Below are 27,203 nucleotides of genomic sequence, written 5' to 3' on the forward strand. Positions count from 1 at the left end.
GAGCCAGGAATAAGTTGAGACATCTAACTAGGCATTTTATGGCAGAATATGAGGAGAAGATAGCCTTTAGTATAAAGGAAAACCCTAAACGATTTTGGAGGTATGTGTCCAAGAAAGATAAGAACAGGCGATCAATACCATTCTTATTCAACGCTGAAGGGAAAAAGTTGGAAGACCCAGAAGCTATAGCAAACTTGCTTAACACTACCTTCGCTTCGAACTTCTCCTCAGACTCATCAGCTGAACCCTCATGTCCTGACCCCAGACATATCGAACATCTTATGCCGAAACTCATCATCACGACTGAAGAGGTTAAGAAAAGACTATCAAAGCTGGACCCTAACAAAGCCAAAGGACCAGACGGCATCCATCCCAGGCTGCTCAAAGAAATCTCTGATATAGTCACCGAACCGCTCTGCTCCTTGTATAATCTGTCTTTGAAGACAAAGAAACTACCACCTGATTGGCGTACAGCAACAATAACTCCAATATTTAAGAAAGGTTCCAGAAGCCAGCCAGAGAACTACCGGCCCATAAGCCTTACCTCAGTCGTTGCTAAGCTGATTGAAGGAATTGTCAATGATGCCGTTATAGCTCACATGACAAGGAATGGTCTCCTTTACAGCAGCCAACATGGCTTTAGAAAAGGAATGTCCATTGAAACGAACCTGATCCAAGCTTATGAATCAATCACTGAGGTTATCGAATCGGGATCCCCTGTAGACGTGTTCCTACTGGACCAGGCAAAAGCCTTCGATAAAATGTCCCACCGGTACCTGATGATTAAACTGTCAGCATATCACATTGATGTAGACGTAGCCCAGTGGATCCATAGCTTTCTGTCTGATAGAATCCAGATTGCTGCAGTCTACGACCACAACGGAAACCTCGTGTACTCGGCACCAGTAAATGTCAAAAGTGGTGTGCCACAGGGAACTAAGTTGGGCCCGACTTTATTCAACCTCTACATTAACGATGCTCCTGAGGTTGTCCAGAATCTGCTGGAATTATATGCAGACGATTCCAAACTCTTTGGACCTGCCGCTTCTGACGAAGACTGCAATGCCCTGCAACAAGACTTAACAAACCTCTGCCAATGGGCCTCAACTTGGACACTAGAGTTTAACCCAAGCAAATGTAAAGTTTTACATCTTGGACTGAACAACCCTTGCCATAGCTACCATATGTTGGACTCTACTGGTGCTATAACACCCATCCAAAGAGCAGAGGAAGAACGTGATCTCGGGGTAATCATAGATAATAAGCTGAAGTTCCATAGTCACTGCCGAACTCAAGCCGCAAAGGCAAACAAGATCCTAGGCCTAATCAAGCGATCAGTGACTAGTCGCCACCCCAGGGTCATTAAGAAGCTTTACACAGCCCTTGTCCGCCCTCATCTTGAGTTTGGGATGGCAGTTGCAAACCCCACTTTAAATGCGATGCAGAGTTGCTTGAAAAAGTCCAGAGAAGAGCTACTAGGCTCCCATTTGCCAACCAACAAATCCCATATGAGCAACGCCTAGAAAAGCTTGATTTGCAAACTCTGACCTACCGTAGAAAAAGGGGGGACGTAATTTTGGCATATAAGTTGATGAACAGCAGTGTTATCAAGCCCATTCTCGAACAGGACCAGTCTAGCAGAGCGCGAGGTAACCCCATAAAACTCCGCCAAAGATTCAGCAGAAAGCGTGAGAAATACAACTTCTTCACCAATCGCGTTGTTCCGTTGTGGAATTCACTGAGCGATTCAACTGTTTCCGCAGCTTCAGTTAACAGCTTCAAGACTGGCGTTGACCATGACTGGAGGAACAAGCCATGGAGGACGCAGTGGGATGAGCCTGCATCCACCACTAGGGTCTATTAGTGTGTGATATTCAACTGTCCTGTATACGTGTAGGATGTGATGATCCACTAATGAATTGTGCAACGAACTCCTGTCAATACTACCTGGCGACATCTACAGGTTCCTGCAACCTTAGTCGCTAGAAGATGCGATTTAAGGTAATTTAAGGTAACACTATTTTTATCTCAATTTTTTTTGGTTTTGTTTTAATTTTTGCCTTTTTAACTTTCTTACATTTGACACTTTTTGTTTTTTAGACTAATTAATGGCTTTGCCTTTCTGATATTGTTGTTTTTGGCATTGTTTAGCCAGTTTTTTAGTTGTTGTGCTATTTCTATGTCTTTTTTTTATTATATGACCCCGAAATGCGAATTCGGCCCTTCGGGGCTTGTGATAGTAATTTTTTGAAATAAATATCTTATCTTATCAGTTACTTTAAATGTTTCCTTTTCAATAAACCTAATTATATGGTTATGACTAGTATAAGTTTCCAGGCTAGTCTAACTATTTTAGGAATTTTAGGAATAATAACTATTCTAACTATTTTAGGAATTTCTTTCCAACAACAATTTTTGCTGAAGAACGGCTCTATTAATTTTTTTTTTGGCATGATCCTGGGAATTTTAAACAGCGATTGAGAAAGTAAAACCCTGTAATAAGATAAAGTTTGCCTGAATACAAATTTTAGACCTCACTGGTAGGTGCCTCCCATTTTGAATAGTATTTCTAAAAGCTTTGTTACCCATGCAATGATTGCCACCATGACAATTGAGTAAATATCTTGATTAAGAGTGTCCAGATATCAGCTAAGAAACAAACTCACCTTTACTATCAGAATTTCATCCTTAATCAAAATAGCCTGTGACATTTGTTTCTGATGTAGCCTAAATTCAATTTTAAGCCCCTTACAGACCCTCACAGATGACGCTTTTCTGTTATTTTATATATGGCTTATATACCTGTTTTAGTATCAATCTTTTAAAACCAGTGTAGCTGTAGGCCTAAATTGAATTGATAATGACAAAATCAGTAAATGCATAGGAAATATATAATATGGGCTATAGTTTTTGGTAAGGTGTTTGGTTAAAATTGAATTTGCTAAAAAGAAAAACAAATATATTTGTATTCAGGACAAAATTCTGATTGTAAATGTAAGTTTTTTTCTTATCTATCTGAATGCTTGGTTTATCCTTAGCCAAAAATTGTATACTGACATATTTTTATTGCCAAATAGGTGGCTAGTATATAAATGACAGTGTATATATAAAATGTTTAAATTAGTCAATCAATTGGTTATTAGATCCTGCTTGCATATTAGATCTAGACAGACTTGCATCCCCCCCCCCCATAGGCAAAAGGTGCTGTCTTTATGTGCTGATTTGAATATTCCAGTAAATCCTAAATCAAAATTGTTTTATAATTATTATAGAGGCAGGTATAGTGAATTTAGGAAGTTTTTATATTCTATTGATATGCTATGGTTTGTAAGTTTCACCATTGTTTCATGGATGTGAACACATCATTTGAATATATCCATAATGTTGCAGTAGAGGGCTATGAAAAGCTTATACCAAGGTATGGTGTTAAAGAGGGTAATAAAAACACAGGAGCCTGCCAAAATCAGTCCTTGATGGGTACTTGTCTATTATATAAAACTCACTTGAGAAGTGAAGTTTGGTGACAATAAAATATGATGAAAATAGAATACTTTATTATCAAAATTGTGAAGGTCATTTGTGAATTATTAAATTGGGAGCTTTGGCATTGGCTGACCATCTCAAAGACAAAGAAAAGTTTATTATTAACACAAGTCTTGGCCTAGTTCATTATTAATGCAATTCTTGAGGACATGGACATCAGTTAGTTTGCTGTCACTAGTAATAGAATATAGTGTCTCACCATTGATGTTCAAATTAAGATTTGGGATTTGCCAAGGACCAAAGAACAGACATTTAAGTTTTTCAAGGATAAGGGGTTGTTGCCCAAAACAAAACACTGTGTCAATGGACACACCATGACTTTGTACTCTTACAAGAAGCAACATTTTTGGAAGTGCAACACTATTTGCATGTCATTACATGGTTTTCTAAAAGTAAAATACCATTTGCTGCTGTAGTTATTTTAATTATTGCTGGGTTAACAAATTGTTTTCTGTGGTCTGGTGTCAACAAGAGCTGGGCATTTCTAAGCAAACAGTTGTCAATTAGAATAACTACCTCCATGAAGTGTGCATGTTTTCTGTGCAACAGAAAAACTATGGGAAAATTGAAGGAATTGGTCATACAGTAGAAATAGATGAATCCTTGTTTACAAAAAGAAAAAATAATCCAGGAAGAATCTTACTGCAATAGTGGGTGTTTGGTGGACTGTGCTGGAAAATAGTGAAAGATTTTTAGTGGAGGTCCCCAACCAAGGAGCAGAAACTTTACTCCAACAAATTAAGCTTAACATAGAGCCAGGATCAAGAATAATTTCATATTGTTGGAAGGGCTACAACACAACTGAGCTGGAACAAGCAGGTTTCACTCATTTGAAAGTGAACCACAAAAATAATTTTGTTGACCCAGAAACTGGCGCCTTGACCCAAAAAATAGAGAGAATGTGGGGTTCTGTAAAGTGGAGGAACAAATGGCACCAAGGTACATCCCACCATCATTTAAATTTATGCTTAGTAGAGTACATGCTCATTAGTAGAGGCCAAGTTCACTTTAAGTAATTCTTGAGGATATTTCTGCATTCTGGGAGCCTATTTCAAAGTTGTAGTTTTCACAATTTTGCTAATAAAGTATTCTATTTTCATCATGTTTTTTTTTATTAGCATTAACTAAACTTCACTTCTCAAGTGTGTTTTATATAATAGACAAGAACCCCTTGATGCAATATCTTGACTTGACTTAAGGCTCCTGCCAAGGGTGGGCATCCTCTGGGTTGCTTCCATCCGTGTAGGGTGGGGTTGAAGTCAAATGTGACTCATGCTGGGGCATTGCATGACATGCAAAGGAGGTAGCTGTACCACCGTACAGTGGGCTGGGTAAGCTGCATTGAGAAAGAAGTTTGTGCAGTACATGAAAGGAGGGTCTGGCTGCTAACAAAGTCAGTCCAGCAAAGTTCCTTGATTCTTCAGAGATGTTTTGTCTGTGCAACATTGATGGCACTGACAATAGATTTTGCAGCTGGCTATGTCTTCACTCCATACAGCAGCACAGTGCAGACTAACACATTTTAAATGCAGATTTTGGTAAAGCAGCTTATGTTTGGCTTTTGCCAGATGCTGCTAAGCCTCCCAACAAGTGCTGACACTTTGGCTATTTGAGATTTAAGCTCTTTTGTGGTCAAGCCATCCCTTGACAGAATAGATCCCAGGCAGGTGAAGTCTTCATTCACATCTACTTGGTTGCTTCTGATGTTGACTTCCTTTACAGTAGAATGGGATGTGGGGGGCTCAAGAAGCATAACTTTGGTTTTCTGCCAGTTGATCTTCAGTCCAACTTTTGAAGCTTCTTCTGAGAGCACCTGGAGAGCTTTGGTGACCTTTTCAACAGTGTCTGCAGCTAGCGCTATGTTGTTGGTAAAGTCAGCATCAGAGAGTTGCCAGTCTCCAAACTGAAGGGAATTAAATGTGCTGGTCATAACGTGGTCTATGATGCAGTTGAAGAGCTTGGTAGCAATAGAGCAACCCTGATGGATGCCAGTCTTCACTGAGATTATGGGACTGTGTCTTCCATTGACTTGCATGCAGCTCTCTGTATTGTCATACAGCTTTTCTAGAAGCAAGCAATATTTCTGGGGTAGGCCTGTAGTTCTCAGTATCAACCAAAGTGAATGGCAATCAACAGAATCAAAGGCAGCCTTAAAGTCCACAATTGCAATGTATGCTTTTTGGTGGAACTCTTGCATCTTCTCAATCAACTGGTGCATATTGAAAATTTGCTCCATTATCAACCTGCCAGGCATGAACCCAGCTTGCTGGACTCTTCTCTTTCTATGCAAAAAGGTGGAGCACCTTTTAGGAGTGACATGGCAAAGATTTTACCAGGAACAGTGAGAAGCATGATCCCATGATAATTGGAGCAGATTTGATGGCTGTCCTTGCATTTCCAGACCAGCAATATAATGCAAGCATGCCAGTTGTTTGGTATGCTTTCCATTGTCCATACAGCTGAGAAGATTAGCTGGAGCCACTGAATTATTGCTGCACGTCTGTACTTGAGGAGTTCTGCAGAAATACCACAGATGCCATGGGCTTAAGTGTTATTTAACCATTTTACAGCATTTCAAATCTCAAAGGTGGTAAATAGTTGCAATACAAGGTTGAAAGGAGCCTTGGGTGTGGCCATGGCTGCTTGAATCAAACCTGGGTTTGGATGAGCAACTGCCTTGGCATTCAGAAGCATTGAGAAGTGACTGCTCTAGACAGTGAGTTCACCTGCATTGTTATCCAGCATGCTGCCATCAGCAGACAAAACACAGCTCATGGTGGAAGTCTTCCCTTCTGTCAGCTCAAGGAGGTGTTTTTACAAGGAGCAGGCATCTTCTTTCCTTACAGCATCTTCAAATCACTTTCTTGTCAACAAAGGTCTTCCTAGCTCTGTGCAGTAGGCTATTGCACAGGCCATTGAGTCATCTGTACTCTGGTATATTCTTTGCTAAGCAGGCCTTCCAGCACAGCTTCATCATGGACAGAGTCTCTTGGGATATCCAGTGTTTATTCTTGTGTCTGCTGCAGCCAAGATAATTCAGAATCTTTCCATTGATAAAGCACCTGATATTGATGGTGTTTTGAATTTGTTGTATGGTAATGGCTTCTTGCTTAGCCAGTCCTCTTGCTTCTCTTTTTAACCTTTGTTTAGACTCTGTTAAATGCCCTGTTGCATGGAAAAAAGCAGTGACAAAACCTCTTCATAAGGGTGGATTAAGGTAAAAATTCAGTAATTATTGTCCTATTTCAAACACTTCAATTATTTCAAGGATTGTTGAAAAGGTAATTGTTGATTGGGTCTAGAATTATTTTGAAAAAAAAATCTTTGGCATATAGCACTGCATGGTTTTAGGAAAAATAGGTCTTGTCATACTCAGTTAATGGAAGTAATCAATGACTTTCAAATGATGGCTGAGTGTAAATGTATGACCATTCCAATACATAAGGAGCCATGTTAAGAAAACAATTTTTACTTCATAATGTGCAAAATAATCCCATTTCACATATTTTTATGGAGAGAACTTTTATCTTCACTTCTTTTTCCAACTTTGCAAAAAAATTTATGAAAGAAGCCATGCTTTTGATAAATGTTTTGTCTATTTTCAAATTTGTGCTGAATGATATGTCATCCTACAAATTTTTCTATAGATGGTGTTCATCCTGACCATTTGTAGTTTTCATAGTTTTTTTCCTACAAAACTAGGAAACTACAAATGGCCATTCTGGATGCCATCAATAAAAAAAAGATTGTAAGATGGAAAGAAGAAAAAAATTTGCAAAGTTGGAAAAGAAGGAAAGAAATGAAGCTAAAGGTTCTCCTTTATCTATAAAATATGTTAATATTTTATATTAACATATTTTATATTTTTTATAAAATATGTTAATTAGGATTATTTTGCATATTATGAAGTAAGAATTGTTTTCTTAACATGTCTCCTTATGTATTGGAATGATCATACATATACACTGATGGCTCACTTAGCTCAAAAGTTTGATTGTGTTTATGTTGATTTTTTTAAAGCATTTGACAAGGTTTCAATACCTCTACTGCTGAAAAAATGCCAAAATTATTGGATTGAGAACTATGCCTTGGATTACAGATTTCCTCACGTATAGTTCACAGAATGTTAGGATTGGCAAGACATTATCTAACCAGTGCAGTCTTTTGAATGGAGTCCCTCAGAGTAGTTACTTGGGACTAGTTTTGTTTTGCATATTTATAAATGATTTGCCACAGGTAATTCAACATAGCAAAATCAAAATGTTTGCAAATGATGTAAAGCTTTATAGAGGAATATCTCCATAGTTGATGTGGCTCTTCTACAAGATGATTTAAATACATTGGTTAATTTAAAACTGAATGTTTATTAATCAGGAAATTGCTATGTAGTGAATTATCACTTCAGTCTTCAAGGTGATTAACATCTATTTTGGATTATTTGAACTGTGAAGCTTGTTTTCATCCTGAATTGTTGCACCTGTTTTGAACTTGACCTGAATTCAGTGCTTTGAACTTAATTCAATACCGTGACTTTATTTTGCAGTATTTTGGATTAAATCCTGTGAAGCTTGGCAGAATTCATTGACCATTATTTTGCAATATTTTGTTTTGGATTAAATTGACCTGGCCTAGATTCAAGTTTTCAATTTGCAATTGGATAATTTATGAGTTTCTTGCTGGACTGACCATCTCTGCAATGATTTCATTGCATTCAAACTGGTTTAAACTATGGATAATTGCAAGTATGCACACTGCCCTGTCATGAACTTTCTGCAAAATAACTGGGGAGAAGGGATTCAAGACAATATTATTATTCAACACATAATAGACTTTTTTGAATCTGGTGTTATTACTAATTCAAAAGATGAATTTTGCTCAAAAATTGCACCTAATGATAATTGATTATGGCTCATTGGCACAAAAGCTTCTACAGATAATGTAAATGACATTCTTGACCTTATTAAAAAGTTGGACTTTGAGGAGGAACCAACTCCAATGTATGTTATCAAGTCTCCTGCCAAGGTTCCCATTCTGCCATCTGTGGCCTACTGTAAACTACTGAAGGTTGTTGCAACAAAGCTGGATGCTTATGAATTGAATTACCTGCAACTGCCAAAGCCCACAATTACTCAAGGTTGTTGCAACAAAGCTGGATGCTTATGAATTGAATTACCTGCAACTACCAAAGCCTACAATCCCCCTCCTATCTCAGACCCAATAAAACTAAAAGCTGTGATAGATCACATAAATGACCAGGAAACATTACTAGCATAAATCCTGTACTTGAAAAACTGATTATCAATATAGATAAGTCAGTTGCCAAATATTACCATTTGTCAGTAACTGGAGCAATAACTGGCTCTTCTGCAAAAGTCCAACCCAAGAAGTTTTTTGGCCTCTTGAAGGGAATTCCAAGCATTTTTGAATTATCTCACCTGATTTCCTGCCCATGTGTTTTTGACACCTCAAGGCTAGGGAAATCCACTGCAGTAAAACTTGAATTCTCTGATGCACTGTCAAGAGCTGAAGCATTCAGATATGGTCCTAAAGTAGGATAAGGCAATTCCCCATTGTTGTAACGTTTGCTGGTCTCCTGAATATCTCCAGTTGTCTTGTTCCAGTGTAACACCAAAATGTGTGCAATGTGCAGGTCCCCACGTCTCAGATAAAGACTTGCCTTGCAATTTGTCACCTAAGTGTACAAACTGTGGAGGCAATCATGTTTTGTTTAGCTTCACATGTCCTAAACTGAAATCAATTGCAAATCTCAATTCGCCAAAAACTATTTAATGTCTGTATCAGTATTGGTTGTGTCTTTTAATATTTATGGGACAAAAAAAAACAAGGATCTGACCATTGATAAACTGTACAGTAAGTTTGACATTGTGTGCTTTTGGGAATATCTTTTGACAGTAACAAGTGTTAATTTGCTGTGCTGCTCAGGTAGAGACTGATATTCTCTATTTATTGCCACGTCTCAGATAGAGACTTGCCATGCAATTTGTCACCTAAGTGTGCAAATTGTGGAGGCAATCATGTTTAGTTTAGCTTCACATGTCCTAAACTGAAAGCAGTTGCAAGTCACAATTTGCCAAAAACTAATTAATGTCCGTGTCAATATTGGTCGTGTCTTTTAATATTTATGGGACAAAAAACAAGGATCTGACCATTGATGAACTGTACAGTAAGTTTGACATTATATGCTTTTGGGAATATCTTTTGACATGGACAAGTGTTAATTTCCTGTTCTGCAGTGCTAATCACTTTACTTTCGCAAATAATGATATTTCTACTTCTGGAAGGCCTCCCATGGGCTTTGCATGTATTATAAAACAAAAGCTCAGCTTTTTGTCTCCATCATGTTATATTTCTGACAACATTTTCTAGCTATTAATTAAAAAGAACTTTTTCCACAAAATAAGTTTTTCAAATAAAAGTAAAGAACTCCATTAAACCAAAAATGAGCAAAAATAAAATCAAATAATCTACCAGGCGTGAAACTACCACAAATCAGCATTGATAAATAAATGAAACCCAAAACAAACAGAAATCATGGGCAGCGCAATACCACTAAGAACAATATTCGCACAATGTATTTTTTCTTTTCATTTTTTTGTTGTTTCCAAACCTGGGCACTTCGTATTGAAGGAGAAACTTCGAAAAGGGCTCATTCGGTTGGAAATTGGAGTGGCTAGTGCCCTTTTTAATTGTCAAAAGTGATTGGAGAGCAACTAGGCCCCCCCACGCCCATCAGTCCCCAAAGTACATCCAATCAAAATTTTGAGATAGCCATTTTGTTCAGCATAGTTGATTTCGTGATAGAAATTACGTTTTTGTAGAGGACACTCTCCCCAACCCTCGGTGCAAGGGTTTTAAGTTATGCCCTGAGAGCATATAAAAACAATGCTGGCACAATGTATTATTTATAAATTTTTTTCCTTTAGAGCAGGGCACTTCGTATCGAAGAAGTTGTAGAAACTTCAAAAAGAGCTCATTCAATTAGAAATTGTAGTGGCTTTTGCCCTTTTTAATAGTCGAAAGTGATTGGAAGGCAACTAGCACCCCTTCCACGCCCACCATTTCCCAAAACACATCCAATCAACATTTTGAGATTGCCATTTTGTTCAGCGTAGTTGATTTCCGGATATAAATTATGTTTTGGAGGAGGATACTCCCCCAGAGCCCTTGGGGTAAAGGTTGTAAGTTATGCCCTGGGGTAAATAGGGTTTTTATAGAAAGTATTGTCGTAGAAAATTCGAAAATGGACTCATTCGATTGGAAATTCAAAGGGCTAGTGCCCTTTTTAATAGTTGAAAGTGATTGGAGGGCAGCTAACCCCCCTCTCACACCCAACTTTCCCCAAGCACATCCAATCAAAATTTTGAGATAGCCATTTTCTACTACGTAGTTTTAAATTCTGGAAATTTGGTCTTTGAGGATGACAATTCCTTCAAAGCCCTCAATGCAAGGGTTGTAATTCATTCCCTGGGGGCATATAAGGTTTTTATAGAACGAGTTGTCGTAGAAACTTCAAAAAGGGCTCATTCGATTAGAAATTGAAATGGCTAGTGCCCTTTTTAATAGTCGAAAGTAATTGGAAGGCAACTAACACCCCTTCCATGTCCACCATTTCCCCAAACACATCCAATCAAATTTTTGAGATAGCCATTTTGTTCTGCTAAGTTTAAACTTCAGGTAATTATTCCTTTGAGCAGGACACTCCCCCCACAGTCCTCAGGGCAAGGGTTGTAAGTTATGCTCTGGGGACATATAAGTTTTTATTGAAATCTTTGTCGTAGAAACTTGAAAAAGGGCTCATTCGATAGGAAATTCAAAGGTCTAGTGCCCTTTTTAATGGTCGAAAGTGATTTTAGGGCAACTAACCCCCCTCTCTCGCCCACCTTTTCGCCAAACGCATCCAATCAAATTTTTTAGATAGCCATTTTGTTCAGCATTATTGATTTCCAGATAGAAATTATGTTTTTGAGGAGGACACTCCCCCACAGCCCTCAGGGCAAGGGTTATAAGATATGCGCTGGGGGTATATAAGGTTTTTATAGAACGTGTTGTTGTAGAAACTTCAAAAAGGGCTCATTCGATTGGAAATTGAAATGGCTAGTGCCCTTTTTGTTAGTCAAAAGTGATTGGAAGGCAACTAACACCCCTTCCACTTCCACCATTTCCCCAAACACATCCAAGCAAAATTTTGAGATAGCCATTTTGTTCCCCGCAGTTTAAAGTTCAGGAAATTATACCTTTGAGCAGGATACACCCCCCACAGTCTTCAGGGCAAGGGTTTTAAGTTATGCCTTGGGGCATATAAGGTTTTTATTGAAATCTTTGTTAGAAAAACTAGAAAAAGGGCTCATTCGATTGGAAATTCAAAGGGGTAGTGCCCTTCTTTATAGTTGAAATTGATTTGAGGCAAGGGTTGTAAGTTATGCTCTAGGAGCATATAAGGTTTTCATAGAAAGCAATGTTGTAAAAACATCAAAAAGGGCTCATTCAATTGGAAATTGAAAGGGCTAGTGCCCTTTGTAATAGTCGAAAGTGATTGAAGGGCAACTAGCCCCCCTCTCACGCCCACCGTTTCCCCAAACACATCCAATCAAAATTTTGAGATTTCCATTTTGTTCAATATAGTCAAAAGTTCTGGAAATTAGGTCTTTTAGGATGATAACCCCCTCAGAGTTCTCAGTGCAAGGGTTGTAAGTTATGCCCTGGGGGCATATAAGGTTTATATAGAAAGTGTTTTTATAAATTTCAAAAATGGCTCATTTGTTAGGAAATTGAAATTGCCCTTTTTAATAGTCAAAAGTGACTGGAGAGTAATTGACCCCCCTCTCATGCCCACCTTTTCCCCAAACACATCCAATCAAAATTTTGAGATAGCCATTTTGTTTAACGTAGTTGGAAGTTCTGGAAATTAGGTCTTAGAGGATGACAACCACCCTAACAGCCTATAGGGTAAGGGTTGTAATTTATGCCCTGGGGGCATATAAGATGTTTATAGAAGCGTTGTCATTTCAAAAAGGGCTCATTCGATTGGAAATCGATAGGCCTAGTGCCCTTTTTAATAGTCGAAAGCTATTCGAAGGCTTAACATTTTTATAGTAAAGATCGATGCGGGTATAATGTATTATTTTTGTTGTTGTTGTTGTTTAGACGAGGGCACTTCCTATCGAGGGAGTTGTCGTGGGAACTTTGAAAAGGGCTCATTCGGTTGAAAATAGAAAGGGCTGATGCTCTTTTTAATAGTCGAAAGTGATTGGAGGGCTACTAATCCCACGCCCACCCTCCCATTTGCCTTTTGTGTTTAAAAGCTAACTTTTGCCTCAAGATTAAATCAAAATTCACTGTGTTAATGCTAATTCCCAATAAGGCATCTCAGCAGTATCCGAATAACGATTGAGGGTATTGTGTTCAGACTTTTGGGGCTACCTCTGCCCTTAAGATGGAACCAAATCAAATCATTGTAAGTATTTACAAGCTATCAAACGAAGTAATCAGATTTCTTTTGTAAATAAGATTAATGTTTCTACGTCAGGTCTCGTAATGGAGATATAAAACTAAATCAAACCGTACTATTTGTGTCCAGATTTTTAAAAGGGTGTATGTTATTAAAAATTGCTGAAATTTTTTCTCCAGCATACAAATAGCAGGCCAAACTATAAAGTGTTAAAAAAGAAAAAATTTAGAGCATTATTTTCTTTTTCCCTGAAAAATAGGTTAGGTTAGCTTACGTGCGCGCATGTAAGCTAACCTAACCTAACCTATGGTTTTGATATTTCCGAGCTGCTTTCCCAGTGGTACTCCTTGGTAGGTTATTGAGACTATCTAGTTTATTGCGCGTATTAAATCAATAATTTTTTCCCATTGGAGGGATAAACACCGACATCATATTTTTGAAAAAAGAAGTGAAAGTAAATTATTCGAAGAAAGTGTGTGCACATGATAAAGTCATTACCACTCTAAGTGAACCTAAATTAACCCAACTTTCTGAATATCATTGTCAATATGACTGTGTTTCTGTGCGCGATCAATAACCAGTCTAACTTATATTTAACGTAACGATGCATGAATTTGAAACAAAGAGAACTTGAGCTCTATGACTGTTATCTGATATATCCAATAAAAAACTTTGAAAACGAATTTATTCTTTCTGGTACTTAGATTTTGTCAATGTTATCCGATTTATCCGACAAAGGGCTGTTGATATGTAATTTAATCGATCTGAATGTTAGATTTCTTCAAGTTTATCCCATTAACTTGAAACGTGCACGTTGATATAGAATTAAATCAGACTCATGCTTACAACTTGTTAATTTTATTCGATATATCCGACTGATGATGCTGATAATGCAGTTAGAGGATGTTATTAAAGCGTTTATTCACTCTGATACTTAGATTTTGTCAATTTTATCTCTTGTATCCGAGAAAGGGATGCTGATATGGAATTTAATAACTTTGATACTTAGATTCTGTCAGTTTTATCCAACATATTTGACAAAGGATGTTGATAATGAATTTATTCACTCTGATGCTTAGAATTTGTCAACTTCATCCCATGTATCAAAGAAAAGAATGCTGATATAAAATTTAATAATTCTAATACTTCGATTCTTTTAATATTATCCGACATATCTGACAAAGGATGTTGAGATAGAATTTAATCTATCTGATACTTAGATTTTGTCAATTTTATGCGATATAGCCGACAAATGATGTTGATAATGCAGTTAAAGGATGTTGATAAAGAATTTATTCACTCTGATACTTAGATTTTGTCAATTTTATCCCATGTATCCGAGAAAGGATGGTGATATGGAATTTATTCACTCCGACACTTAGAGTTTAATCACTCTGATACTTATATTTTGTCAATTTTATCCCATGTATCCGAGAAAGGGACGTTGATATGGAATTTAATCACGCTGATACTTAGATTCTGTCAGTTTATGCCGAAATATCCGACAGAGAATGCTGATAATGAATATATACATTTTGGTGCTTAGATTTTGTCAACTTTACCCCATGTATTCGAGGAAGGGATGTTGGTAACGAATTTAGTAGCTCTGATACTTACATTCTGTCCATTTTATCTGACTAATCGAACAAAGGATGTTGAGATAGAATTTATTCAAACTGATACTTAGATTTTGTCAATTTTGTTATATATACCTGTCAAAGGATGTTGATAATACATTTTCAGGACATTGATAAAGCATTTATCCACTCTGATACTTAGATTTTATCAATTTTATACCATGTGTCTGAGAAAGGATATTAATAAGGAATTTCATCACTCTGATACTTAGATTTTGTCCATTTTATCCGACATATCCGACAAATGATGTTGATAATGAATTTATTCACTCTGGTAGTTAGATTTTCTCAATTTTATCCCCTGTATCCGAGAAAGGGATGTTGATAAAGCATTTATTCAATCTGATACTTAGATTTTGTCAATTTTATCTGATATACCCGACAAAGGATGTTGATAATGAATTTATTCACTCTGGTACTTAGATTTCGTCAATTTTATCGGATATACCCGACAAATGATGTTGATAATGAATTTATTCACTCTGGTACTTAGGTTTTGTCAATTTTATCCGACATATTCGACAAATGATGTTGATAAAGCATTTATTCAATCTGATGCTTAGATTTTGTCAATTTTATCCGATGCATCTGATAGAGGATGTTGATAAAAAAAAATTATTCACTCTAACACATAGATTTTGTCAATTTTATCTGACATATCTGACAAAGGATGCTGATAAAGCATTTATTCACTCTGATACTTAGATTTTGTCAATTTTATTCAACATATCCGACAAAGGATGCCGATAAAATATTTATTCACACTCTGACATTTAGATTTTGTTAATTTTATCCAATGTATCTGGCAAAGGATGTTGATAAAAAAAATATTCACTCTAACACTTAGATTTTGTCAATTTTATCCTATGTACCCGAGATAAGGATGTTGATATAGAATTTAATCAATCTGATACTGAGATTTTGTCAATTTTATCCGACATATCCGATAAAGGATGTTGTTAAAGCATTTATTCACTCTGATATTTAGATTTAGTCAAATGTCATTCGATGTATCTGACAAAGGATGTTTATAAAAAAAATTATTCACTCTAACGCTTAGATTTTGTTAATTTTATCCTATGTATTCGAGAAAGGGATGTTGATATAGAATTTAATAAGTCTGACACATAGATTTTGTCAGTTTTACCCGATATAGCAAACAAAATGTGTTGATAATGCATTTAAATAATGTTAGTAAATCATATATTCACACTGCTACTTAGATTTTATCAATTTTATCAGAAGTGTCCGAGAAAGGGGTGTTGACATTGAATTTAATCACTCTGATACTTAGATTTTGCCAATTTTATCCGACATATCCGATAAAGGATGTTGATAAAGTATTTATTCAATCAGATGTTTAGATTTCCTTTATAATATTCGGTATATCTAACAATAGATGTTGATATAGAATTTAATTACTCTTGATGCTTACATTTTATCCAACATAGCTAGCAAAGGATGCTGACGAAGTATTTGATAACTCTTATGCTTAGAATTTGTCAATTATATTGGATGTATTTGACAAAAGAAAAAAAATATTCACTCTGACACTTAGCTTTTTCCAATTTTATCCAGCATATCCAACAAAGGATGCCGGTATAGAATTTCATCAATCGGATATTAAGATTTTGTCAATTATAGTAGTTGTATCTGACAAAAGATGTTGATAGAAAAAAAATTCTTCACTCTGATACTCAGATTTTGTCAATTTTATCCCATGTATCCAAGCAATTTAGAACTTAATCTATACCCAACAAATGATGTTGATAAAGCATTTATTCACTCTGATACTTACATTTAGTAAATTTTATCCCATGTATCCGAGAAAGGGATGTTGATTTGGAATTTAATCACTCTGATACTTAGATTTTAATCACTCTGATAATTAGATTTTTTCAGTTTTATCCAACATAACCGATAAGGGATGTTGATAAAGTATTTATTCACTCTGATATTTATATTTTGTCAATTTTATTTGATGTATCTGACAAAGGATGTTGATGGAAGCGAATTCAATCGATAAAGCATGTTAATAAAGAATTTGTTCAATTTTTTTCATAGTTTCCTGAAATAAATTTCTGTATTGTGTATCCAAGAGGTGAATTCAAGAAAGAGTTTGTTACTTACTTACTTACAATTTTTTCATAGTGATATATCCAACATCTGTTGTTAATAATGAATTTATTCATTCTGATACCTAGATTTTGTCAATGTTATCCCATGTGTCTGACAATAGATGTATGCAAATTCCTTTTCTTACATCTCCCGATGTTTTAATAGACATTCTAAACGTTTGATATGCTAGCTTACTCTAAAAATAATGAACACATAACAATGTAAAGCATAATATATTTTTAATGAAATAATCCTATATAGAATATTAATTCAAAAATATGTTATGATACATTATTAATATCAATGATCAACTTTGGACATTTTAAATCTGTTCCATAAAATAGTTCACCATGTTCTCTCTTGATATTGTAGCTATTGTCTTCTCTTAGTTCGTAATCAGTAAAATAATCATTATTCCATTTTGACTCATACACAATTTTTACTGGTGTGTCATCGAAAGGCTCAATATGCTTTTCGTCTTTGGTATTATTTGGTTCATTGACTGTTTGATCAATAGCAGTAACGTTTCCTGGTACTTTGTTATTCACTGATTCATCTTTATATTCCATAGTGATATTTTCTGCCAATGCCCTTTTTATTTTTCTGGCAATTTCACTGTCTATTATCACATTATTTTTACACAGGTAACAGTTTCGGCACGTAGACAAGATATGGTTTGTGATATTAGTAGAAGAGTAGGCCTTTCTTTTTTTTTTATCTTCCGTTGAAGTATAATACACGAAAGCTGACGATAGGATGTATTAGTAGGTAATGTGTTACCTGCAACAGTAGCAAGGAGTTGTCCTCTATCATCAACGATTATTTTTATGTTGGCATTCTCTTTGAGTGAAATCATCTCTGGAGATGTCAATCTTGCATATCTACCAACATAAGAGTTGAATTTTTTCGGTACTCCAAAGAAATTTAATTCCTTACTGTCATGACAATGCATACATACATTTCCAATAGTGCTACCACTTTTACTTGTTTCATAGTTTAAATACTTCTCCTTGCCGGCATTCAATGCTACAATAACATTGTCATGTGAACGCACTTTATTAAAATGCTCCATCCTCACTCTTTTTAAAGATATGACTTATGTGTTTATCATTCCACTGCGTAAAAAATACTGATTTAATACATGCAATAAACTAGATAGTGTCGATAACCCGCCATAAAGTACCAGTGGGAAAGTCGCATCGTGTCTCTGATCAAGCATAGAGTACAATTGTTAGAGCCGTAAGCATATTTTATGTCATTTTAGGATACGTAAAAAAAGTTGAATAATTTCGAAGTCCAAAAATTATTTTAGTCCAATAAAAAAAATGTGCTACTACAAATATTATTTTTATAATAGTAAAGGTCATGACTAACATGTCTATACCATTCTCATTTTGAGTTTGGAAAATATTAAATGTGATTTTTTTTTTGTTTTAAGTGTTTCATCTCATTCGAAGACATGTAAAAAAAAGTTGAAAAAAATTTATTATGTTAAAAAAATACTAATAAAAAAAAGTTAAAAAAACAAAAAAAAAAAAAAAAAAAATGGGGGGAGGGGGCCAAAAAGTTGGAGGGGGGGGGGCACCCTTTGCGTGGGAGGATAGGGACTCTTTGGGGGGTTAAGATCCCGGGTCGTTATGGTCAGTGGTGCTTATTAGCCTTTATGGTTCGTACTCACAAGAACTTTGATACATGATTTTGGAAGAGTTCTTATAATTTTTCATAACTTCATTATTAAAATTATGTTCTTTCCATCTAAATCTGTCTTAGTATCAACTTTTTAGTATACTATAACGTTAAACTTTATTTTACATTGACAACACTGTTCGAACATCACTTGTGTATTATACAATGCACATCGAAGAAGTAAAGCAGGTCAAGTCATGAGACCTTTTGATCACCGCTAACCATTTCCATAGATTGATGTTGTTCCTCAGTTAAAATAAATAATCTATGAGTTTACAAGTTCGAGGGGTTACCTTAACTGCTATTCCCCAATTAGCAAATGCTATACCCTTTTTTTGCAATTAGAGTTAGCTTTAGCAGCGACACATTCCTAAAAAACTAGTCTTGAATAAAGGCAATTGTCTAATAATCAGTTTCACCCATTTTTTTCCATCTTCATACGATCCAATTCGCAAATGCTATACAGCTCTGTATTTCCGCTATTATCCAATTATTATCGTTTGTATAGTCCAATTCGCAAATGCTGTACCCTTTTTTTGCAATTAGAGTTAGCTTTAGCAGCGACACATTCCTAACAAACTAGTTTTGACTAAAGGCAGTTGTCCAATAATAAATTTAAACCTTTTCTCTCCGCCTTAAGGTGATCACAGTCATAAATGCTATCCAGGTCTGTTTTTTTCCTTATTATCCAATTAATGTCTTTCGTAAACTCCAGTTCGCGAATGTTATACCCTTTTTTTCTCCACATTAATACGAACCAGTTCACAGATGATATCTAGTGGCAAAACCCTAACTAACTAATCTTGACTAAAGGCAATTGTCCAAAAAATCAGAAACCAGTCTGATAGCACATACTTCAAAGAAATGTAACAGTGGATAATGCATGGGTGATAGACAGCTTTTCCTAAAAAATCATTCCTAAATACGCAATTTGACAATTTCTAGTTTTTGGTTAAAAAAAAATGTTATGATGAAAGTGTCTCAAAAACCAGTTTGCTTGCGTTATACAATCTCAATTATACTTTCAAAACGAGTTTGATCACTATATAGGTATATAATATAAAAGGTTTGGTCGCTTTTTGCAATGTGTTCGTCAGACTGCACTGTATATTCATGTAATCGTATAAGGCCATGTGAGAGGGTACTCACTCTCTTTGAAAAGGTATAGAGCATTAAGTAAATAGCATAGGAAGGAACATAGTGCCATAGAATAGCGTGGGAGGGAACATAGTGCTATAGAATTTAATAGATGCATTCTACTTTCGACTATTAAAAAGGGCATTAGTCCTTTGAATTTCTAATCGAATGAGCCATTTTTGAAGTTTCTACGACAACGCTTTCTATAAAAAAACCTTATATGCCCCCAGGGCATAAGTAGAGTAGTAAGTACCATTTCTAGCACAGCTATAGCCAGTACTCTTTTCTTCCTTATTGGTTTAATATCATGAAGAAGGTTTAACGGCGATTCCGTAGATATGATATTTTGGATTCTATGGAAGCTCTACACCTTTTCAAAGAGATTGAGTACGACGCTTTAATTCTTCGATGTGATCTGTACAATACACAAGTGGTGTTTGAACAGTGTTGTCAATTTAAAATAGAGTTTAACATTAGAGTATACTAAAAAGTTGATACTAAGAGAGATGTAGATGGCAAGAAAAGAATTTTAATAATGGATAGCTTTACTTCTTCAATGTGTTCTGTACAATACACAAGGGGTGTTTGAACAGTGTTGTCAGTTTAAAATATGGTCTAACGTTGCAGTATACTAAAAAGTTGAAACTAAGATAGATATAGATGGCAATAAAAGAATTTTAATAAGTAAATTCAGAACAATCAATATAAATACTTACAAATAAAATAGTGAGTTTAACTTGTTTTTTAGCCATAAAGTATAATACGAAACAACGACCCTAAACACCAGGAACTTCAACCCTCCAAAGGTCCTCTATCCTCAAAGTCCCAGGAGGCCCCCTCCAATTTTTTGGCCCCCCCCCCATTTTTTTTTAACATGATATATTTTTTCAACTTTTTTTTACATGTCTTCGAATGAGATGAAACATACTTAAATTCAGTAGTGTTTTGTCGTGGTTTACCTTGTCACAGTTACATTCTCTTGATTTTTCAAAGTTCATTTTGGGTTTCTTTCATTGAAATGCAAAAGTTGGAATATTTCAGTAGTGTTTTGTTGTGGTTTACCTTGTCACAGTTATATTCTCTTGATTTTTCAAAGTTCATTTTGAATTTCTTTCATTGAAATGCAAGAGTTGGATTTTTTCATTAGTGTTTTGTCGTGATTTACCTTGTCACAGTTACATTCTCTTAATTTTTCAAAGTTCATTTTGAATTTTTTTCGTTGAAATGCAAGAGTTGGAATATTTCAGTAGTGTATTGTTGTGCTTTACCTTGTCATAGTTACATTCTCTTAATTTTTCAAAGTTTATTTTGAATTTCTTTCGTGAAATGCAAGAGTTGGAATATTTCAGTAGTGTTTTGTCGTGGTTTACCATGTCACAGTTACATTGTCTTGATTTTTCAAAGTTCATTTTGAATTTATGTCTTTAAATTTAAGAGTTTGTATATTTTAGTAGTGTTTTTTCGTTGTATACCTTGTCACAGTTAAATTCTCCTGATTTTTAAAATTTAATGTTCGATTTCTGTCGTTGAAATGCAAGAGTTGGAATATTTCAGTAGTGTTTTGTCGTGGTTTACCATGTCACGGTTAAATTCAGTTGATTTTTCAAAGTTCATTTTGGATTTTTACATTCTCTTGATTTTTCAAAGTTCAATTTGAATTTCTTTCATTGAAATGCAAGAGTTGGATTATTTCAGTAGTGTTTTGTCGTAGTTTACCTTGTCACAGTTACATTCTCTTAATTTTTCAAAGTTCATTTTGAATTTTTTCGTTGAAATGCAAGAGTTGGAATATTTCAGTAGTGTCTTGTTGTGATTTACGTTGACACAGTTACATTCACTTGATTTTTCAAAGTTCATTTTGGATTTATTTCATTGAAATACAAGAGTTTGAATATTTCAGTAGTGTTTTGTTGTGCTTCACCTTTTCACAGTTACATTCTCTAGATTTTCATAGTTTATTTTTGAATTTCTTTCGATGAAATGTAAGAGTTAGAATATTTCAGTAGTGTTTTGTTATGCTTTACCTTGTTACAGTTACATTCTCATGATTTTTCAAAGTTCATTTTGGATTTCTTTCGTTGAAATGAAAGATTTAGAATATTTCTGTAGTGTTTTGTCATGGTTTAATTTGTCACAGTTACATTCTTTTTATTTTTCAAACTTAATTTTGAAAATTTCTTATGTTGAAATACAAGAGTTGGAATATTTCAGTAGTGTCTTGTCGTGGTTTACCTTGTCACATTTACATTCTCTTGATTTCTCAAAATTCATTTTGTATTTCTTTCTTTGAAAGGCAAGAGTTGGAATATTTCAGTAGTGTTTTGTCATGGTTTACCATGTCACAATTACATTCTCTTGATTTTTCAAAGTTCAGTTAAGATTTCTTTCGTTGAAATTCAATAGTTGGATTATTTCAGTACTGTTTTGTTATAGTTTACTTTGCCACAGTTACGTTCTCTTGATTTTTAAAAGTTCATTTTGAATCTCTTTCATTAAAATGCAAGAGTTGGATTATTTCAGTAGTGTTTTGTTGTGGTTTACCTTATCACACTTACATTCTCTTGATTTTTCAAAGTTCATTTTGTATTTTCTTTCGTTGAAATGTAAGAGTTAGAAATATTTCAAAAGTGTTTTTTCGTGGCTTACCTTGTCACTGGTACATTCTCTTGATTTTTCAAAGTTCATTTTGAATTTCTTTCATTGAAATGCAAGAGTAGGAATATTTCAGTAGTGTTTTGTCGTGGTTTACTTTGTCACAGTTACATTCTCTTGATTTTTCAAAGTTCATTTTAAATTTCTTTCATTGAATGAAATTTAATCTTTCTGTCATGGTTTACCTTGTCACAGTTACATTCTCTTAATTTTTCAAAGTTCATTTTGAATTCCTTTCGTTGAAATGCAAGAGTTGGGATATTTCAGTAGTGTTTTGTTGTGCTTTACCTTGTCACAGTTACATTCTATTGATATTTCAAAAGTTCATTTTGATTTCTTCATTGAAATGCAAGAGTTGGAATATTTTAGTAGTGTCTCGTCGTGGTTTACCTCGTCACACTTACATTCTCTTGATTTTTTTAAGTTCATTTTGAATTTCTTTCGTTGAAATGCAAAAGTTGGAATATTTCAGTAGTGTCTTGTTGTGCTTTACCTTGTCACAGTTACATTCTCTTGATTTTCAAAGTTCATTTTGGATTTATTTCCTTGAAATGCAAGAGTTGGAATATTTCAGTAGTGTTTTGTCGTGGTTTACCTTGTCACAGTTACATTCTCATGATTTTTCAAAATTCATTTTTGGATTTCTTTTGTTGAAATGCAAGATTTGGACTGTTACAATTGCGTTTTGTCATGATTTACCATGCCAGAGTAATCTTCTCTTGATATTTCAAAATTCAGTTTGGATGTCTTTCGTTAAAATGCAAGAGTTGGAATACTTCAGTAGTGTTTCGTTTGGGCTTACTATGTCACAATTACACTCTCATAATTTTTCGAAGTTTATTTCGGGTTTCGTTCATTGAAATTAAAGAGTTGGATTATTTAAGTAGTGTTTCGTCATGGTTTACCTTGCCGCATCTACACTCTCTAAATTTTTCAAAGTTCATTTTGGATTTCTTGCATTGAAATGCAAGAGTTGGAATATTTCAGTAGTGTTTTATTGTGCTTTACCTTGTCACAGTTACATTCTCTTGATTTTTCAAAGTTCATTTTGAATTTATTTCGTTGAAATGCAAGAGTTGGAATATTTCAGTAGTGTCTGGTCGTGGTTTACCGTGTCACAGTTGCATTCTCTGATTGTGTTGAAGCTCTGTTTGGATTTATTTCATTGTAATGAAGAAGTTGGAGTTCGTCAGCATAGTTTTGTTGTGCTTTATAATATAACTGTTACATTCTCAGGAGTTTCCAATGATCTGTGTGGTTTTCTAACGAAGTATTAAAATAGTTTGTCTACTTCAATAGTGTGTTGTTGTGCTTTACCTTGTCAAACTTACATTCTCTTTATGTTTTAAAGTTCATTTTGAATTTATTTCGTTGAAATGTAAGAGTTAGAAATATTTCAAAAGTGTTTTGTCATGGTTTACCTTGTCACTGTTACATTCTCTTGATTTTTCAAAGTTCATTTTGAATTTCTTTCATTGAAATGCAAGAGTTGGAATATTTCAGTAATGTTTTCTCGTGGTTTACCTTGTCACAGTTACATTCTCTTGATTTTTCAAAGTTCATTTTAAATTTCTTTCATTGAAAGGCAGGAGTTGGAATATTTCACTAGTGTTTTGTTATGGTTTACCTAGTCACTGTTACATTCCCTTGATTTTTCAAAGTTCATTTTGGATTTCTTTCATTGAGATGCAAGAGTTGGAATATTTCAGTAGTGTTTTGTCATGGTTTACCTTGTTACAGTTACATTATCTTGATTTTTTCAAGTTCGTCTTCGATTTCTTTCGTTGAAATGCAAGAGTTGGAATATTTCACTAATGTTTTGTATCTGGGTTGGTTTTTTACAAGTCCAAGAATTTGTCTTTGTTGGTTTGAATGTCTAAAGTGCATGTCTTTATCTGTTTCTATGCCTGAATCTATTTGTTTACATGTATGGGTTGGAGTTTGGTTAGGTTAGCTAAGTTAGGTTAGGTTAGCTAGTAAACATTACTCCATGTTTAAGTTAGGTTAGGTTAGGTTAACTTATCAGGAGCGCTCATGATAAGCTAACTTAACCTAACTAAAACATGATACAAAGTCGACATGGGGGGATTTCCCGGTGAGTATGGTTAGGTTAGGTTAAGTTAGGTTAGGTTAGCCTAAGTACGGGCGCGTACGTAGGCTAACCTAACCTAACCTAACAAACATGGTACAAAGTCGACATGGAGGGATTTTCTGTCGAGTATGGTTAAGTTAGGTTAGGTTAGGCTAGATCAAGTTAGGTTAGGTTAAGTTAGGTTAGGCTAGATCAAGTTAGGTTAGGTTAGGTTAGGTTAGGTTAGCCTACGTACGTGCGCGTACGTAGGCTAACCTAACCTAACTTAACCTAACCTAACTTGATCTAGCCTAACCTAACTAACCTAACCTAACTTGATCTAGCCTAACCTAACCCAACCATACTCGACGGAAAATCCCCCCATTTCGACTTTGTACCATGTTTGTTAGGTTAGGTTAGGTTAGCCTACGTACGCGCTTGTACGTAGGCTAACCTAACTTAACCTAACCTAACTTGATCCATCCTAACCTAACCATACTCGCCGGGAAATCCCCCCATGTCGACTTTGTATCATGTTTTAGTTAGGTTAAGTTAGCTTATCATGAGCGCTCATGATAAGTTAACCTAACCTTACTTAAACGTGGAAAAAGGTTTACTAGCTAACACAACTTAGCTAACCTAACCAAACACCAACCCAGACATGTAAACAATAGATTCAGACATAGAAACAGATAAAGGCATGCACTTTAGACATTCAAACCAATAAAGACAAATTCTTGGACTTGTAAAAAACCAACCCAGATACAAAACACTAGTGAAATATTCCAACTCTTGTATCTCAATGAAAGAAAACTGTGACATGGCAAACCACGACAAAACACTACTGAAATATTTCCGACTCTTGCATTTCAACGAAAGAAATCCGAAATAAACTTTGAAAAATCAAGAGAATGTAACTCTGATTAGGTAAACCACAACAAAACACTACTGAAATATTCCAAATCTTGCATTTCAGTGAATGAAATCCAAAATGAACTTTGAAAAATCAAGAAAATGTAAGTGTAACAGGGTAAACAACGAAAAAACACTACTGAAATATTCCAACTCTTGTAGTTCAATGAAACAAATCCAAATGAAATTTGAAATATCAAGAGAATTTAACAGTGACAAGGTAAAGCACAACAAAAACTACTGAAATATTTCAACTCTTGCATTTCAACGAAAGAAATCGAAAATGAACTTTGAAAAATCAAGAAAATGTAACTGACAAGGTAAACCACAACAAAACACTACTGAAATATTCCAACTCTTGCTTTTCAACGAAAGAAATTCAAAATGAACTTTGAAAAATAAATATAATGTAACTATAACAAGTTAAAACATTAAAAAACACTACTGAAATAATCAAACTTTTGCATTTCAACGAAAGAAATACAAAATGAACTTTGAAAAACCAATAGGATGTAACTGTGACAATTTAAACCACAACAAAACACTACTGAAATATTCCAACTCTTGCATTTCAATGAAAGAAATCCAAAATGAACTTTAAAAAATCAAGAGAATGTAACTGTTGCAAAGTAAACCACGACATAACACTACTGAAATATTCCAATTCTTGCATTTCAAAGAAAGAAATTCATAAAGAACTTTGAAAAATCAAGAGAATTTAACTGTGACAAGATAAACCATGACAAAAGACTACTGAAATATTCCAACTCTTGCATTTCAACGAAAGAAATTCAAAATGAACTTTGAAAAAATTAAGAGAATGTAACTGTGACAAGGTAAACCATGACAAAACACTACTGAAATATTCCATTTCTTGCATTTCAACCAAATAAATCCAAAATGAACTTTGAAGAATCAAGAGAATGTAGCTGTGACAAGGTAAACCACGACAAAACACTACTGAAATAATCCAACTCTCAAAATTAAATTTGAAAAATCAAGAGAATGTAACTGTGACAAGGTAAACCACAACAAAACACTACTGAAATATTCCAACTCTTGCATTTCAATGAAACAAATTCAAAATGAACTTTGAAAAATCATGAGAATGTAAGTGTGACCAGGTAAACCACGACAAAACACTACTGAAATATTCCAACTCTTACATTTCAACGAAATAAATTCAAAATGAACTTTGAAAAATCAAGAGAATGTAACTGTGACACGGTAAACCACGACAAAACACTAGTGGAATAGACCACTACTGAAATATTCCAACTCTTGCATTTCAATGAAAGAAATTCAAAATAAACTTTGAAAAATTAAGAGAATGTAACTGGAATAAGGTAAACCACGACATAGCACTACTGAAATATTCCAAATCCTTCATTTCAACGAAAAGAATCCAAAATGAACTTTGAAAAATCAAGATAATCTAACTGTTACAAGGTAAAGCTCTACTAAACACTACTGAAATACTCCAACTCTTATATTTCAAATAAAGGAATCAAAAATGAAGTTTGAAAAATAAAGAAAATATAACTGCTACAAGGTAAGCCGCAAAGAAACACTACTGAAATATTCCAACTCTTACATTTTAATTAGAAAAAACCAAAACAATTTTTGAAAATTAAAGGGCATTTAAATGTTGCATTGTAAACCACGACAAACCAGTATTGAAATATTCCAACTCTTGCATTTAAAGTAAGGAAATCTAAAAATAACTTTGAAAAATCAAGAGAATGTACTTCCAACAATGTAAAATACGATAAAAAACTACTAAAGTATTCCAACCCTTGCATTCCAATGAAAGAAATTCAAAATGAACTTTGAAAAATTAATAGAATGTAACTGTGACAAAGTAAACCACGACGTAACACTACTGAAATATTCCAACTCTTGCATTTCAACGAAAGAAATCGAAAATGAACTTTGAAAAATCAAGAGAATGTAACTGTGAAATGGTAAACCACGACAA

General features: G+C 34.6%; 1 protein-coding gene across 3 annotated transcripts in view; it reads left to right on the plus strand.

Moving 5' to 3' along the window:
- Positions 1-2,513: 2,513 nt before the first annotated feature.
- The window catches only part of LOC148951023 (uncharacterized), a 115,099-nt gene continuing 90,409 nt past the window's right edge, over positions 2,514-27,203 (plus strand). For all 3 annotated transcript variants that reach the window (XR_016141891.1, XR_016141890.1, XM_089090564.1), the window contains exon 1: positions 2,514-2,540. The gene's annotated coding sequence lies outside the window, so the exon portion shown is untranslated. The remainder of the gene's footprint in view (positions 2,541-27,203) is intronic.

This window comes from Artemia sp. Qi Xiang Cuo, chromosome 6, assembly GCF_049724085.1.
Source record: "Artemia sp. Qi Xiang Cuo chromosome 6, ASM4972408v1, whole genome shotgun sequence".
In the NCBI taxonomy this organism is placed as follows: domain Eukaryota; kingdom Metazoa; phylum Arthropoda; class Branchiopoda; order Anostraca; family Artemiidae; genus Artemia; species Artemia sp. Qi Xiang Cuo.